Genomic DNA, 17427 nt, shown 5'->3' with positions numbered 1-17427 from the left:
AAAGAAACATGATCGAGGCAGGCACTCCCACAGCCCTGCTGAACCGCGGAAGGCGTCGACAGCCCCACGCAAGAACAAGGTGTTGACGCTGAAAATAACAATCAACGGTCACACACGTAGGCCTGGAAATCAATCTTAGACCATTCCAGTGCAGAACCTAATTCTTAGAAATACTGGGTGTGCCAGTCAGTTTGATCCTGTAACTGATAAGATACATCATAGAAAACAGTTAACCGTGAAACCGCTATCGGCCGGATAGCCGACACCATCCCAGGACCCTAGCCGATGGACTAGACGTCGACTTTACAGGAATTTCATGATAGTAAACGTAAATATGCCCAATCAGCTGAGTCAGAAGCAGGATAAATACTAAATAGACTAACCAGCTAACTATTTTTAAAAGATTAGATCCAACCAAGACAGTTTTAAGATTAACTCACCGATCGGACCACTCTAGTATTTATCGCACACATATTTGACAGTCGATACGAGACTAAATGTGAAATTAAATATAAACTGGGATGCTATACTAACTACCAGCATAGAACAATAATAACCAATAACACGCGTACTCGTACCATATCTAGAAGATCGAACCTAATCGAGACAGTACAGATCTAAGCATAACTACCCACGAGATCAGTTGATTATTATAACATGTGAATAATATGATAGAAAACCAGCATAGTCTATCAATCAACCCATTAAACTTAGCCGATCGGACAACTTTCTATAAGCAGATCGTACCAAACACACATAGATCAGACCTAACCGAGACAATATGCAATTCTGGCATGATACACTCATAGAAACATGAAGACCGGTGAGCTTAATGAACCAATCAACAAATTACTCGAGATAATGCTGGCTAGAACTCCAGCGATAAGCCATCGTAGGTCCTCGATCTAATCTGATGACACGAGCCCGGCAAACCAGATTGATCGGACTAAACTGAGACATAATCATGTTAACCGGAATCATGCTGATAGATTAAATAGAAGATCCTACGGTGACTTGATCGAGAACTACCACTACCCTAACCCAGAACAGATCAAAGCAGCAATAGGACTCAGCCCGCCAGTCAACTAAGCAGGAAATCGGACTTAACTGAGACAATCCTTTCCTAGTTGATCGACGGGTTTGACGAGCAGGAAGGTTTTGAGGCGATGCGCCAAGTTGAATTGATCTGGAGATAATTTACAAGGACCCCGGGCACACATATTTATAGCCCCGGGTATTAACTGTTCTAACCGGATAATAATCCGTTACTAACTAACTTGCAGGGTTCGGACTCTAATTAGACATAAGAATCCTAACCGAAATCTAAGATACAGCCTAATTAATCTACACGGACACACAATTAAAACCGAATCTATCTCTAAACCTTAAGCCCAATCGGACTCCAATTCCTGTCCGATTTGGACTCCATCGGCTACAACCACACCGTGTCCAGTTTCCTACCTCCAGCCGATTCACGTCTCCTTGTCCAATTTGGTCTTTAATCGTGTTTCAATCCATGACGACTATTTGCCAAAGTCTGGCATTAACACAAGGTAGATTGGTGCCGGTGTAGCTAGCAAGCAGACGATGAATTGCTGCAGGGAGTCAGGCAGCAAGCAGGCTAATTACATTCACTCGCCATGTAGGTAGTAGCCATGATAATCAACAGTAACCATGCAGGGAGTTCAGCAATAGCAACATGCAGATCTGCAGAGCTCTTTTAATCAGGGATATAGTATAGTACAAATCTGCTAATTCCATTCAGTTGTTGAGTCTAATTTGTTTATATAATAATGTTCCACACATTGTGTATTGATTATCTTGGTAGTACATGAGGCACAACTCATTTTCTTTCCGTGCTCTGCCTACCAGTGGCCGCCGCTCCTTCCGGGCCAACGACTGTGTAGCTGACGGCCTCCGATCTAGTCCTATCCTGGACCTCCTACTCCCGCCGCCACCAACGGCACTGATAGTGACAGGTCACACAGGTAAATTGCACATACATCCAGCGGCAATCTTTGTCAAAGTTAATTCTCTATTGCACTAATCCCCTTGTAAATTTTCCTATCGGGTGAGGACGACATGTCATGCAGGTAATTTTGTTGTGTTCATTGAGTTTGTTTGGGCATCTAGTTTGTTAATTCTATTAGGGTAGGCCGGGCTTCTAATCAATCTTGAGGTCAGTAAAATTTGTGCATTGTAATCAGACTCGATTGCTCCAAAACCATAGCATGGACTGTTAACATAACATGGATAGTAGTTTGAATACCATAAGAGGTTACACAAATCACAAAGTTTAATGGTTCCAAATCCATAGTATGGATAATATTGTCAAAACCATAAGAGGTCACACAAATCACAGTCTAATTGTTCACAAGCTATAGCATGGATAAAAGAAGGTTAATCAGATTTGTGTGAACGACTCATTCATAGGCACAAGAATTGCTTGTTTGGTTTGATCACATTGAAGCCGCTTGATATCTTCATGGCTCTGAATAACAACGTTTAACGAACTATTAATCAGGGTGGATGCAATCTTCGGCCTAAAAATATTGTTTGGATCCTGCACAAATAAGAATAATCTTTAGACATGAATGTGTTTATGATGAATTTATGGGAACAAATGTGTTTTGATGCCTAGTATAAATGATTAGGAAAATTACGATTTTGTAGTACTCATCAGACAAAGATTTTCCATTCCAATGCTCCATGAATTTTAGAGTACATAACCCGCATGACCAACTGAAATTGTGGATAGTATTTGTAAGTGATAGGAAGTACTAGGATTAGTAAAACTAAAATAATGCATTGCATCGTACATGTCTTTTTGTTGAGGAACTTTCTATAAGCATAACGACCAATTAGTAACTCTTTTTGTTGGCTATGCCGTACGTATGACTTTACCTGTCCTTTCAATTTGAATATACTTGTCCACACCTTTGATATATGAAATGATAAAATTTATAAGTTGCACGGACATAGACATACATTTTATACAGAGCTCACAATATTTGTTAAGTCTTTGTCTAAAACATAGTTTTGTTTTTTTATCAAAAAAAATATAGTCTTGTTTCCTCACAACCATTGAGTCCAAAATCTGAATTTGTTTGGTCTTTGCATTTAGAAGCACCACATACCAATGGTAGGAACTCATGTTTAATGGTAGGAATATCTACAGGGAACAAGAGTTAATGTGAGACTTGGGGTGAATTTTACTATTATAATATACAATGGTTGTCGTATTACCAGATCAAGTTGTAGATATCTTTTCGCAACCCTCCATCTTGCTTCTTGATACCTTTTAGTAACAAATCCCATGGATTCACCATTGCTCTATCATATCAGGCATTGTTGTTTCTTTTCCAGAAGGAATGTACCATGATATCTTGACTTGTCTTGCTGCATGTCAATTATTTCTATATATGAAGCAATGACTTGTTGGACAAGGAAAAGTTGAGAAGCAAGGTTATGTTGACATATATTAAGTAGGAAACTAAAATATTTCTTACCCTACCATCCAACCATTTAGCTCTCGAGTATGATTCAATGGGTGAGACTAGTGGCATAAGAAATCGAGTAGTTAGTTCTATGTCTTCAATACTTGCTAGAACTTTGTCAGGTTTTGACTATAGAATGTAGTTGATGGTTACTTTCTCCATTTTAGTCAAACCCTCTATGCCCTCTAATCCTATTGCTTTTTTTGCTGTAGTTTTGTTGCATTCTTATGCCTTATATGTTGGCTTGAGAAAACTTCCACTTGGTGCTCTTAGCCTTTCAACTATGATGCTTTTATCAGGAACCTACCAACTTTCAGTAGCAGCCTAGCTACAAGGGGTGTCATATAGTTTTGTGTAAGTACAATAATTTGTAGAAAGTACATAAATTTGTTGAAGGAACATTATCTTAGTTGGTTGGACAGAGATTTCAGTGTTGTCCACCTCATTGTTGTTGATCATATATGGCTATGTTTAATTACCAAAACCGTTTGTATGCCTAGTTTGCTCCTGTTGAGAACATCGCAACCATTGCATGATTGTAAATTCATATGTTGGAAAAGTGAGTAGGTAATTACAATTTTTTGTCATCAACATTGCTAGTTGCATAACCATTGTGAGTTGTAATCTTTGAAGCTTTTCAAAAATGTCTTTTGATGTCCTGTAGGCAGTGAATAGTTTAGCTAACAATTCAATATATATTAGCCATATATGTTATATCTTACCTCAATAAGAAAAAGATTGTTTGTACATCTTCTTTCAAGTGCCAACAGCTTGTTTGTCATTTTTGTGTCTATATCTTGGATGGATTGTTGCAGATGCAGTATTTGATCAACGATGACTTTGAAGTAGCCCAAAATATGCAATAAAAAGGATTAAAAGGTTAGAATTTCAATTGTATTGTCCAAACAATAATTACGTCCATGTAGTTAATTACGATGTTGTAATCTTCGTTGATGGGATATTCTTTCATATTTTGTTCCTCTTCATTTTCAGGATGGTCTTGTTTGTTGCCCAAAGTGTTCTTCACAAATCCCGTGTAGGTTACCATGTTCACTTTCTTTGTGCAGGTTTTCCTGATAAAAAAATTATTCAAGATAGTTTCCATATTTGTCTCCATAAGGGTTTTCTTTTGGGTCTTTGATGTCATAGACAATCTGTGAACAATGGAATAGTTTTGTCCACCAAATGTTACCAACTTCTTTGATGCCATACATGTAGTTAGAAATAACCAAACTAATTACAAATCTACTAGGAGCATGTTAAAAACATACCAATCCTTCACCTTCCACGTGCATGTTATCAAACTTGGTCCCAGTATAATTTATATTGCAGGATGCATCTCCAATTGCGTGGACATGCTCCCAAAACTAACACTGCAAGGAAAACTCAAATAATTAGCTAGTAGAGAAAAAAATCAATGCATACTAACGTCCATTGTAGTAATGGATTTTAATTATAAGTTCGTACTTGAAGAAGCGGTAAGCTGTCCTCTAGATTTGTTTGTCCTTCCTTGTAATCTTGCAAAGACTTGCACAAGTATTCTCTTATTAAGCTTGCCTAGTTCATTGTCTTGATGTCATCAATATCTCTAAAAAGGGGGCAGGTATTCTGAGCTAACATATGGTTTTGTTATAGAACACGTGATAACTCCAGGGGTGAAAAGAACCAGCCTTCGTAAGAAGTGATCTTCAACATCTTTGCATGCAGCTTCAAATGCTTCTTTGTCATCATCTTCCTTCAATACAGGCTCTTTGTATTCCAAAATTTATTTTTCCAATAAAGTTAGCGAAATATTCTTGTTTTTACTATCCTTGTAGGTTCTAAACAATTCAACGTCTTGACCTGTTATCTCTGCCAAAGTCTTTATCACCGGTCCTTCATTGGGTAGGCCCGAAATACACTTGACATCCCAAGTTGTTATGCGGATTTTTCTGCCTTGGATTTGTATGCATTGGCTTTCAATGTCATATCAGTCAGCAACCCAAACACAACACTTTTGTTGTATTGTTATGTGTGGCATCCAGAGTAAACCATGAAACCCAATTCTTTCCATAGCATCTCTTTGTGGTTTGGAAAGTAGTCTGACAACTTTGACAAATATTCGAATAGATGCTACGATTGTCATGGACTTAACTTGTGAAGAGATGTTGTAAGAGATACTTTAAAGAACTTACACTAGTGTAGTAGTATGATGAAAATTTGAGGTTTAGATATACTTAACTGTTTCATATTGATACTAGCAAAATACCCATGCTTTGCTATGGAAATGTACTACAAAATGTTATAGGAATCTTTTACCAACTATACTAATATCATTTGTTTAAACCAAATATGGACTATTCCATAATATCATAAAATACCGTGGGCTAATTTGCAAAAGAACTGTACAAAGTAGTGGGGTGGCAGATTCACTGCTGCCACCACTAGAGACATTAAAGTAGTATAGATTAGTTCAGTAACTTAGATGCTTGGTGTCAAATCAAAATCAATTTTATCTAGATGTTTAATATTTCTCTTATGGTTGCATGCTTGTTGGACTGCTAAACGTGTAGTCCAAGCAAACAAAAAATGCTGGTTCATCATCATATCCATAGTATGGAACAGAGATTGGCAGTACGAATTAAACACAACAGCAGTATGGAAGAGATAATCATCATGTACCAGTCTTGAGAGTTCTGACATGGCTTCAACTACACTCTTATCTGCTAGTGCTTTGTCCTATCTGTGATGCTTGTGAGACGCTTCACAAACGTGAGCAGCATGGAGGAGAAAGAGAAGAGGGCACAAATAGTACTACTCTTGTGACCATGGAGTATAGAAGAGTAGTCTCTTTTGAGCAGTCTCTTGAAGGATATCAATTGCACAACAACATAGGGCATGTTTGGGGAACTTCTCCTAGCTGTAGCTTTTCTCAAAAGCTACTTCTACTAGAAGCTGCCCCAAACAGTTCACAACTTATGAGAATTTGTAGTTACAGATTCTGGAAAATGAACTAAGAAGCCAGAAGTTGAAGAAGCTGGGTTTTAAAGCTTTTCCAGATTCTCAGAAGTTGGCTATCAAATAGCTGCTTCACATAATCTAAAAGCTTCCCCCAAACAAGTCCTTAGTCTGCCATAATGAAAGAGCACGACTCTTGGGTTACTAGTTGTGTGCATGTATTGCATTGGAACTCTAAATGACCTTATAATTTACGATGAACAATGATTCATGAACTCCTTTTGCCGCCGTGAAGTTTGTGTGAACTTGTTATGCACGATGGACGTTTAGCTTGTCCATGTTTTTTTACCATATAACACATATGACGTGTACTCTTTTACCTTTCACACGACAAGAATCTGTTATGCATGTTATCTTTACGTATTAGGGAATACTTACATGTAAATAGCTTGATATTTAGGTAAAAAAAACATTGTTTACATGTATTGAATGGCTATTCTGATGTTGAGCTTTTTTCTTTGACTTCGAGTGCATATGCTTTATCCTATCTCTTACACTTTGACAGAGTAGTAAGTTACGTCGATAATCCGTATGGTTATTCTTATGTGAGAACCCACCGAATTGGCATGATCGACACATCGGACTCTCTATATGGCTGTGCACATGTATCGGTCCTATCTCTTACACTCCGACCGAGTAGTAAGATACATCGATAGTACATATGGTTATTCTTAGGTGAGAACCCGCCAAATCTGCACAATCGATACATTGCACTCTCTATATGGTTGTGCACATGTATCGGTCCTATCTCTTACACTTTGACCGAGTATAAGGTACGTAGATAGTCCATATGGTTATTCTTAGGTGAGAACACACCAAATCAGCACGATCGACACATCGGACTCTCCATATTTGTACAATTTGAACAAATATATCCAAATTTATATAACTAGAACAAATATAAATATTATTTTCTGAACATTACTTTGGTATGAATAGCTAATAAATTATATTTGTACAATTTGATCAAATATATCCAGATTTGTATAGTTCAAACAAATTTGACATTTTTGTAACATGTCATTTAAAATCCGAAAATCAATTTAGTATCATAGAGACAAACAAACCTATATCAATCAAATTTCAATGTCATAAATTCAAACTAATATCTAATAAAATTTGACCTAATTTATTATACATAATAATATAAAATTTAATTGCAGAATGTTATGCAAAGCACCACCTTGCAATGAATATGGACAGCTATCCTTCACACTCCAACCAGCTATCCTTCACACTCCAACCAAACCTGTCACTGTAAATGTGCAGCTCATTCCATTATTTTTTCCTTCCACTTCGAAGCTTCAAGCACAAGATGGTGACCAGCAACGCCTCATGCTTCAAAAATGAGATGGTAAGCACTGTTTCCATTACCGTTGGTTTATAAATTTGTCAGTTGTTGTAACTTTTTTGTTCAATTTTTAGGAAAATCGTGGTGGTCTCTGCCTCAGTGTTCCTATGTACATCGAAGAGCCTGACTACATCGGGGAGGGGATGGGAACCCAACAAAGATGCAAACATGGATTGAGGCCAAAAAGGATGACAGCTTGCAAGGGAGAAGACATAGGAAGAAGATTCCTTGAATGTCCACTGCAGGTTCGTTTATACTCCCCCCAACTCTCTCTCTCTCTCAATTTTTCGTGCCCGCTCTTACTCTTACGGGAAGAAGAATAATGTGATACATTAGTCTGGGTCGTTGATGAACCATGGCATCCTAGGGTTAAAAAAACCCTACAAAAGATGTGGCATGCACTAGAACGACATCCGAAGAAAGGTGGTAGTACACATTAGTATTGTTCCGTTGAGCTCAAGACAAAATTGGAAGAAGAAAAATGAAGCTACAACTAGTGGCCGATAGCTTCATGGCCATGGAGGTGGCATTTAAAGGAAGAATTTCATACAAGAGAAAACAACTTAACATCCATAGTTGGTTATTGGGTTCCTTGGTAGTGATTGCAATTCTTCTAGTGAATATCGTTGATTTGATTTCTTACAAACGATGAGATTGACTGTATTTAATTTTATTGTCGTGCATATTTCTTCTATGTTCATTTCATTTTATTGAAGTGATAATTGAGTCATTTTGTAAGCTTCTCCTGAGAAGTTAAGTTGATTGAGTCATCTAAGGTACTACTGAGAAGTTAATTTAAAATTTCAAAAGATGATGAGATCGACTGTATTTTGAATCTTATTATCATGCCTATTTCTTCTTTGTTCATTTCATTTTATTGAACTCATAATTGAGTTATTTTATTAGCTTGTCTGGAGAATTAAATTTAATTGAGTCATGTAAGCTACTCCTTGAAAGTTAATTTAAAATTCCAAATGTTTTGATATTTGTGAATTACTACATGATTGCTTCACTTTATCTCTGTCTCTACGGATATATCTACATGCACCTTTTTGCACGAGATGTGGCAGTAACGATGCCATGCACTGGCAACCCAAGTGGCAACACTGCGCAATCGATCTACAGTAAATGGACTTGGGAGCCTGATCAATCGTGGTCTGGTGGATGGAGGGAGTAGTAAATGATTCCCATAATCCTACTTCCATTAGGTAATCAATTAAAATAAGTCAATGTGTTAATGTCCACTGCTTAACCATAAGAAGTTAGGTGCTCCTTTGGTAGGACTACAATAGTGGCACATATACTACTACTACTGAATCTTGTCATGCTACAACTAAATACTAACCAGTTCAACAAATCATCATATAATTTCACTCCTCAGAATAAATTATCAACTTAACAGACCTCTAGGACCAGCACATTCCAATAACACATTACAGATGACAAGTTCAGCTCCACAGTTCATTTCAACTTCATAGTCGATCCAACTCAGGATAACACAAAAAATAGATAACTCGGAACTAACAACATCCTTATCTGAAGAAAAACGTGCAACTTGTCACTAACACAACTTTCCTACCTACCATCCTAGCACCAAAAGATGACCACCGTATCAGCTTCTCTCCCCAAGCCATCTCAAACATCTACCTCAATCCTCCTGTACAAACAAATTAAACAAATTATTTTTAGAATACTACTTAAATAGCTATACAAGACTTAAAAACATCTACACTTGCCTTAGAAAAGCATCACATGTTCGGATATCATGGCCGGGCTGTTTGCAATATCTACACTTTCTTCCACTAGTCTCATTTTCTAAAGAAACATCTAATCCTTTTTTGGAGCACCTCTCGGTACTACTTGGGATGGATCATTAACCTCAGCATCCATACGCATACTTTGTCCAACCACATAACCATATTGAACATCACTTATTTCATTTACTCCACTGTCATGTTCAAGCAGTAAACTCTCTAGCATCTTCATCACGTTCATGGTGTTATCTTCTGTCATAGAGGATTTGAAAAAAAAAACTTCGTTGGCCATTGTACGTAGCATCCTATAATGCTCCATCTGCTTTGACCAAGTATACACTTCACCATACTATCGGAAGGAAATATACTTTTTGCCTTAATTGTCCATTTGCGATCTATGCAAAAATGTTAAATGGCATCCAACTATGAAGAATACAGAACTGCAAGTATATGATGGCAAGGAATGGATTCACACTCCAATTTTTTTTTGTATGGGCATGAAATGTTAGCCAATACTGCTCGCTTGTACATATACTTCACATTGAACATCTTTTCATTTTCTTTCAAGAAAAGCACATACCTGATACAACTTTCCTCTTCAATGGTTTCTATTACCTGCCAATTCATAGCCTTGCTAAGCTCAGACTCCACCTTAAAATTTTTTGGCGTATACGATGATGCTGCATTTCTCTCAGTTGAGCTAGCATCTTCTAACATACATGGATACGACTGTGAAGCTTTCGCATCCAACTAAGCCTCCTAGGTGCTCCACTAATACAACTAGACTCATTTTATGATCCAACAACTTATAAAGTTTTGAGTTCAGACTCTCACTTCTTTGGTTACTTTTCATCCCAAGGAAAACTCTACCTTTTGTGAATGCAGTAGCCCATTTCTTCCTTAAATTATACATCCTATTTAATCAACTATTGTCATCAGACACTTTATGGTTAGACTCCTCCCACTTCTCAAGCTCACCTTCCCCATAAGGAGCATGTACAAGGCTCTGAAATCTGCTAACATATTTGGATTTAAATGGTGTTATGTTTTGCTCAATATGTTAGGTGCACAAACGGTGGTCAGAATATGGAAACACGGTAGCGATTGCTCTTCGCATCGCATTATCTTTATTAGTGATCAACGACTTTGAATGTTTATGACACATGTAGTTGAGAAATCGCCTAAGAAGCCATTCATAGGTAGCAACCCTCTCATCAGATGCAACAACACAAACAAAAATGACAGTTGAACCATAGTGATTGACACCAACAAAAGGGATAAAGGGCAAATTATACATGTTCACTTGATATGTACTGTCCAGGACAACCACATCACCAAATACATCACAATCAATATGTGATTGTGAGTCTACCTAGAATAATCTTGTCAAACATCCATCATTGTTTGTTTCATAGTCAAAGAAGAACTCCAAATCTAACATCCATCATGACTTCATATACTTTACAACACGGTCTACGTCTCCCTCATCTATGCGTTTCTTCTTCATTCTAACAAAATAATTGTACATATCCTTTGTTGTAAAACCAACAACCTCATATCCACCATGATCTTTTTCAATGACATCCATCCCTCGATGTTGACGCAAACCAACATCTTTTAATTCCATTACCTTGGCCTTTTGTGCTTTCGAGAGACCACGATGGGACTGGAGGAAAACCACTCCATATGGTTTACAAAGACGGTGATTATGATTCCTAACAAACCTCGGAACAAACCATACACCTTTTCCCTGGTCGACTTTAATCTCAAACTAAGCTTCGCAACCACAGTGAGTAAGAGCCCTAGGCTAGCTAATTCTGTTAGACAGATCCATCCACTTTACTTTCATATATCCTTGCCAAGAGCATGTGAATCGACAATGAAATATCATGTTCGATGAAGAATCACACCTGTAGCAATCCTTCGTAACACTAAAACCACTCTCTTTCGCATACTTATTGTAGAAAGAATAACCTTTGTCCTCACTCTTAAATACCATGGCAAGAACCATATCATACTCTGATTGCCCCTCCATACTTCTATCACTTTTTTCCAATTGCACAAAGATCTAAAAAATGAGAATGAATAGATTGCCTTAACAAATTTTACTTTGGTATGAATACAAATTCCTACATACATGCACTCAGCGTTGCATAAATCAACCTTAAATCACCATGCAAACAAAATTAATGTTCCAATTCCAAACCTCATCAGCAAAACTATGAATTCGGTTATTGTGATTTATCAAATCAAGAGAACGAATTAAACACTACGCATGTCACCAACCTTTTGCAACTGGTTTAGAGGTGGAAGAATGGAGTTGCAGCACCCTACCGTCGTTACGGTTGGGAAGGGTCGGCCAAAGTTCCATCCCTAGCGGTGCTAGGGTTCCTGCCACAGTTGGGGGTAAGAGAGTGAGGATCTCAGGGGTGTGGGAGGGCCTCGTTCTGGTGGAGGGGAGGGATATATAGGGAGATGGAACCTTCGAACGATTGTGGCGACACTACAAGGAGATGTTACCGCCGTGACCTGGGGAAAGGGAGGGCTATCGCAATGATCTGGGGGAGGGGCAGGCGTACATCGTCACTTTAGGCGGCCCACCGAGAGAAGGGAGTATTTTTTTTGTCCCACTCGTTTTCCTTTCCGATCCTACCCTAACAAATCAACAGTTAGATTTATTTTGTACCTCCTAGTCCCTGGTATCTCTTCAAGGACGTTAAAACTTCTCATAAAAGTTCTATTCACAAATTATCTTTCATTTACAAATATATCATTTAGTTTTTTTCTATAAACTAGTTCCATGCCCGTGCTTCGCAACGGAACTATATTTATTTGACAAGGAAATAGTTAGCTCAAAGCATAAATTTTATTTCCAATTTACCAATAATAAATAAGCTTTATAAATCGTAAGTTAATCATGTAACTAAGAATAATAACATACAAAATATTTCACATGCATATATACTACAATTTAATAAGTTAAACAACCCACATATATGCATACGAATCAAGAAATGTAATTTTCACATAAATTGATGTGAATATCCTAAGTCAAGTAATTATAAAAAATATGCCAACAATTTTGAGCCACATAATAGACAATACTTGCATATTTTTATAGGAGAAAAAACAACCACATAATTGAGGAGCACAGTACCACTTTGTTGTTGTCCAGAGAAGAGAAAATAACACAGTTTTGACAAACAATTTTATATTTTTTTAATATAGTAGAAAACGTCACTCATCTTCTACGAACACATTAGATGAAATAAAATTGGCAAACAAAAGTTCCAGGTGTACATACTATTCATTTATCTTCGTTTCATTAGAGATCCAGAGGACAATGCGAAACCTAAGCTCTAAATTCTTGTTAATAGACATGCAATCACAAGACAGCCAAGAATAGTTTGCAGTTCTAGCTATGGAGTAGTAGAAGATGATAGCAAATAAGCAAAGTTCATGTCAAAGTGGTGTAATTTATCAGTTTCTCATCCAAGATAAACAGAAGTAAGTCTGCCTCTGCCTGCCGTCCCATTGATGGTTGCCCAGAGGTGTGCGAGAGGAGGCCGAGGAAGGCGTGTGCATCGGCGGCGGCGTCGAGTTGGAGGCGACGCAGATCGGTTACGGGTGCCGAGCACACGGCGACGCAGAAAGGCAGGGGCGTGCTTCGTCGGCGAGGGCGACCGGCAGCGACGAGAGGCTCCGGCAGCGGGGCTCGGACGGTGACGCAGATCGATGGGGGCGATCGACTGCCGACAGCACGAGCGGCGAGTACTTGCGGCGGCAGCAGGGGCGACAGCGAGTGAGATGCAGCCGTGGGTGAAGGCATTGCGTGCGTGAGTTGTATTTTTTTTCATTTTATCTTTTTGTGTGCGTGCGTGAGGCCGTGAGTACGTCGTGTTTTTTTTGTTTTCTTTTTTCTGGCTGCGTGAGTGCGTGATTTGTATTTTTTTAGCGATTTTTTAAAACACTTCTTTTGAAGTAGTAAGGATAACAAAACAATCAACTCCCCACCCTCACCCACACACTTATCCTGTCAGCAAATTCCATTGCCAATAACACCTCTTTTAAAACATTCTTTTAAAGTAGTAAGGATAACCAAACAATCAACCCCCACCCTATAGATGGCCATATGGGCCGGGCCTTATTGAAAGCACGGGCACGGTCCAGTAAAACACGGCCCGGCCTGGCCCGAGTGAGTGTGCCGTGCTTGGGCTGTAACCCCAGCACGTTGGGCCAGCACGAGCACGGCCCGTTAATGCCGATAGCCCGATATGGCCCGCATCAACGGTCGGATAGGCTGGCGGCTGGCCTGGGAGGGGAGGAGGCCCGTTGGATCGGCCCATTGGAGAGGCCATCCGCCGTCGTATAAAAGAGGGCACTGAATCGGCAACCCTAACCCTCGTCTGTCGCCTCACATTTGCTTGTTGCCTTGTCGTCTTCTCTCCTCTCGCGGTCTCGCCTATCCTTAGCTTTCTTAGTTTCTCTTTCCGTCGCCGCTGCCATCTAGCAGCTCTAGCCCTCACATCATCCCGCTCCCTCGTCATCTCTGGCTCTGGCAGCCCAGATCCTCCCGTGACCCGTCTGTCGTCGCCGCCGAACCTCGACACGACGCCACCACGCATGGCTCCGTCAGTCGGCACTCGGCTGGAGTGAGCAAAGCCGTCGATTCGGCTCATGTACCCCCTAATCTCGGCAACTCCGGTGCTCCAGCAACGCAGGTGAGCTCTCCCTCTCCCCTTCTCGCTGCTCTCGGGTATCGGCCTCCTAACCCTAACCCCAACCCTAACCCTAACCGTAATTTCCTAATTTCTTCTAGGTCGTTGGCCGGTGCTCCTCGGAGTGCCTAGCGATTGTGGCACGCGCCGTCGAGGAACCGGAGGGTCGACTGCCGACCTTGACATGGCAGATGTTGGTGACCCGATGACCATCACCGACGAGCTAAGGTTGTTGGGTGAACGGGGGGATGACGAGGACGACATCGAGGTGTTCAGTTGCAGTGCTGATGTGGGTGTTGGCGCTGGTGGCGCCACCGGTGCCGATGAAGCAGATGGCGCCGGTGAAGCCGCCGCGTCATTAGCCTTTGCCTGCAAGCGAAGTAGAATGTGCCGATCCGAGGTATGGAACGACTTTGAAGAGATCAAGCGAATTGAGCAAGCTATGGAGGTAAAGTATGCTAAGTGTCATATTTGCAAAACTGTTTTGTCTGATAAATCAACTGGGGGTACTGGTCATCTTAAAAGACATGCTAGCGCTTGCAAACTTAAGGCTTGTCGTAAAAACATGGATCAATCTCTTCTGCAATATAACCCTGATGGTACTATTCGTCATTGGGAGTATGATCCTGATGTTGCTCATACTGAAATGTGTAGGCTAATTGCACGTACCGATCTACCCCTTTCTTTTGGTGCATCTGTTGCTTTTCAAGACTATATTAGAACTGCACATAATCCTAGATTTACTGTTGTTTCTAGGCAAACAACCATTAGAGATTTTGTTAAGTTTTTCAATACTTGTCGTGCTAAGCTTATGAATGTATTGCAGACTAGCGTGTCCTCTATTGCTATAACTTCTGATATTTGGTCTGGGAATGCTAAGAAGGACTATATTAGTGTGGTTGCTCACTTTGTTAACTCTAATTGGTGCTTAGAGAAATGGCTTCTTGCTCTTATCTCATTGATGAGTCTCACACTGGCCAAAACATTGCTGATCGTGTTCTTCTTGTTCTAGATGAGTATGGTTTAAAGGATAAGGTGTTCTCTGTTACCCTAGACAATGCATCATCTAATACTACTGCTATGGATAAGCTAACACCTAGCATTAATGGTTATATTAGTAACATGTTTATGCATCAGCGATGTGTTTGCCATATTATAAACTTGATTGTTAAGTCTGGTTTGAAAAGGTTGAAGCCTTATCTTGAGGCTTTTAGGACTGCCATCTCTTTCTTGAACTCTTCTAACTTGAGGATTACTGGATTTAAAAGTTATTGCATTGCTGTGGGGGTTCGGCCTCGCAAGTTTGGTCCTGACATGGATGTTACATGTAATTCTACCTATCTCATGCTTAAGCATTTGGTCCCTTATAGGAGCTCATTTGGTGTGTTCATTGACAGTCACTACCCAAGAGCTCCTAATAAGAATTTACTTCTAACTAACTCACATTGGTATGTTGCTGAAAAGATTCTAGAATTTCTTGAGGTTTTTAATGATGCTACTGTAGTTATTTCTAGTGTTTATTATGCTACATCTCCACTTATGATTCATCAACTTCTTTCAATAGCATGACATTTGCATGCATATGAGAATGATGATTTACTTAGACATTCTGTTGTTCCTATAAAGACTAAATTTCTTAAGTATTGGAGAAACATACCTGCATTGTATGCCTTTGCATTTATCCTAGACCCTAGAGGTAAAATGAAAGGTTTTCATAATGTTCTCAAGGTTTTATCTTCACTAACTGGTACTGATTACTCTGCATACTCAACTCAAATTAGAGCTGAACTCAATACTATGTTTGAAAAGTATAATGATAAGTTTGGTTCAGTTAGATTGCAAAGACCCCCTGTTGCACCATCTGGTTCTGGTAAGAGGAGGACCAACTGGGGTATGGTCTTTGGGGAAAATTCTTTAGGTCTTGGTTCTGCAACTCTTGGTGTTGGACTTGTGTCTCCACCACCCTCTGTATCTAGAAGGGGTTCTACTACTGCTTTGCTGCAGGCAGCAGGTGCTGGTTCACATATTGGTGCCACTGAGCTGTCGTCGTACCTTGACAGTGACACAGTCAATCAGTACAACGATGATGATTTTGATATATTGAACTGGTAGGAGGACCACAAGCTTACATATCCAGTTCTTACTCTCTTAGCTAAAGATGTACTAACAGTGCCTGCTTCAACAATTTCTTCCGAGTCTACTTTTAGTCTTTCTGGCAGGATTTTGGAGGATCGACGACGATGCTTGACCTCGGACATGGTGGAGATAATCTCTTGTATGAAGGATTGGGAGCTAGCAAATGACAAGCAACAACACACCGTCGAGGACAAGGAACTTGAAGTTTCCTTCAGTGAATTATTTCTTGATAATGAGACTGAATGAGCTTGTAATAATGTTCTGTAATAACTTAAACATTTTAACTATTGTATGGACAATTATAAACTTAAGTTGGGCTGCACTCTTTTTTCCTATCTAGGGTTTTCTCACGAGGTGTGAGTTTTTACCTAGATAGGTTTTTAATGAGGCAGCCATTGCACTAACAGCTCTATTTGATATATTTTGTGGTTGTTTGCATGTGACTTGTGAGTTGTGACTGTGAATTGTGAGTTTGACTGCCTGAGTGCATGTGCCTGATAAGTGATAAGTGATAATTTTGTTATTTAGTTGAGACTGTCTGGTTACTTTGAATTTTTGATTGATTGCTGAAGTATTTGTTGGTTTCTGGTTTGAGTAATTGAGTCTGAATTCAGGATTCTATGATTTCTATGATTGTCTGAATTTTGCTGAGTCTGTAAATGAAATTATGATATGAGATGTCTGTAACCGGGCCGACATGGCACATCCGGGCCAAACGTGTTGGCACGGCACACTAAAACCACTTCTGTGCCATGCTTGGGCTTGCTGCTAAGCACGGCACGCGACATGGCACGGCACGACTGGCATGTCGTGCCTATCGTGCCCGTGCCTTAGCGTGTCGTGCCCTAACGTGCCCGTGCCGTGTCGGGCGGCCCATATGGCCATGTATACCCCACCCCCACCCACACACTTATCCTGTCAACAAATTCCATTGCCGATAGCCCACTGTTTTAATATTTGTTTTAAAAGCAAAT

At 39.7% G+C, this 17427-nt stretch overlaps 1 long non-coding RNA gene across 2 annotated transcripts; it reads left to right on the top strand.

Annotated features, from left to right (window-relative positions):
- Nucleotides 1-1879: 1879 nt before the first annotated feature.
- LOC121055046 lies at nucleotides 1880-5542 on the top strand. 2 transcript variants are annotated; one of them, XR_005812254.1, is made up of 5 exons: nucleotides 1880-1988; nucleotides 3710-3851; nucleotides 4313-4376; nucleotides 4491-4533; nucleotides 5133-5542. It is a non-coding gene; the product is annotated as an uncharacterized LOC121055046 (long non-coding RNA). The 2 variants fall into 2 exon arrangements; XR_005812253.1 differs by lacking the exon at nucleotides 1880-1988 and adding an exon at nucleotides 2034-2093.
- The last annotated feature ends 11885 nt before the right edge of the window (nucleotides 5543-17427 follow it).

This window comes from Oryza brachyantha, chromosome 7, assembly GCF_000231095.2.
Source record: "Oryza brachyantha chromosome 7, ObraRS2, whole genome shotgun sequence".
Classification (NCBI taxonomy): Eukaryota; Viridiplantae; Streptophyta; class Magnoliopsida; order Poales; family Poaceae; genus Oryza; species Oryza brachyantha.
This window is presented reverse-complemented; position numbering and strand designations above follow the sequence as displayed.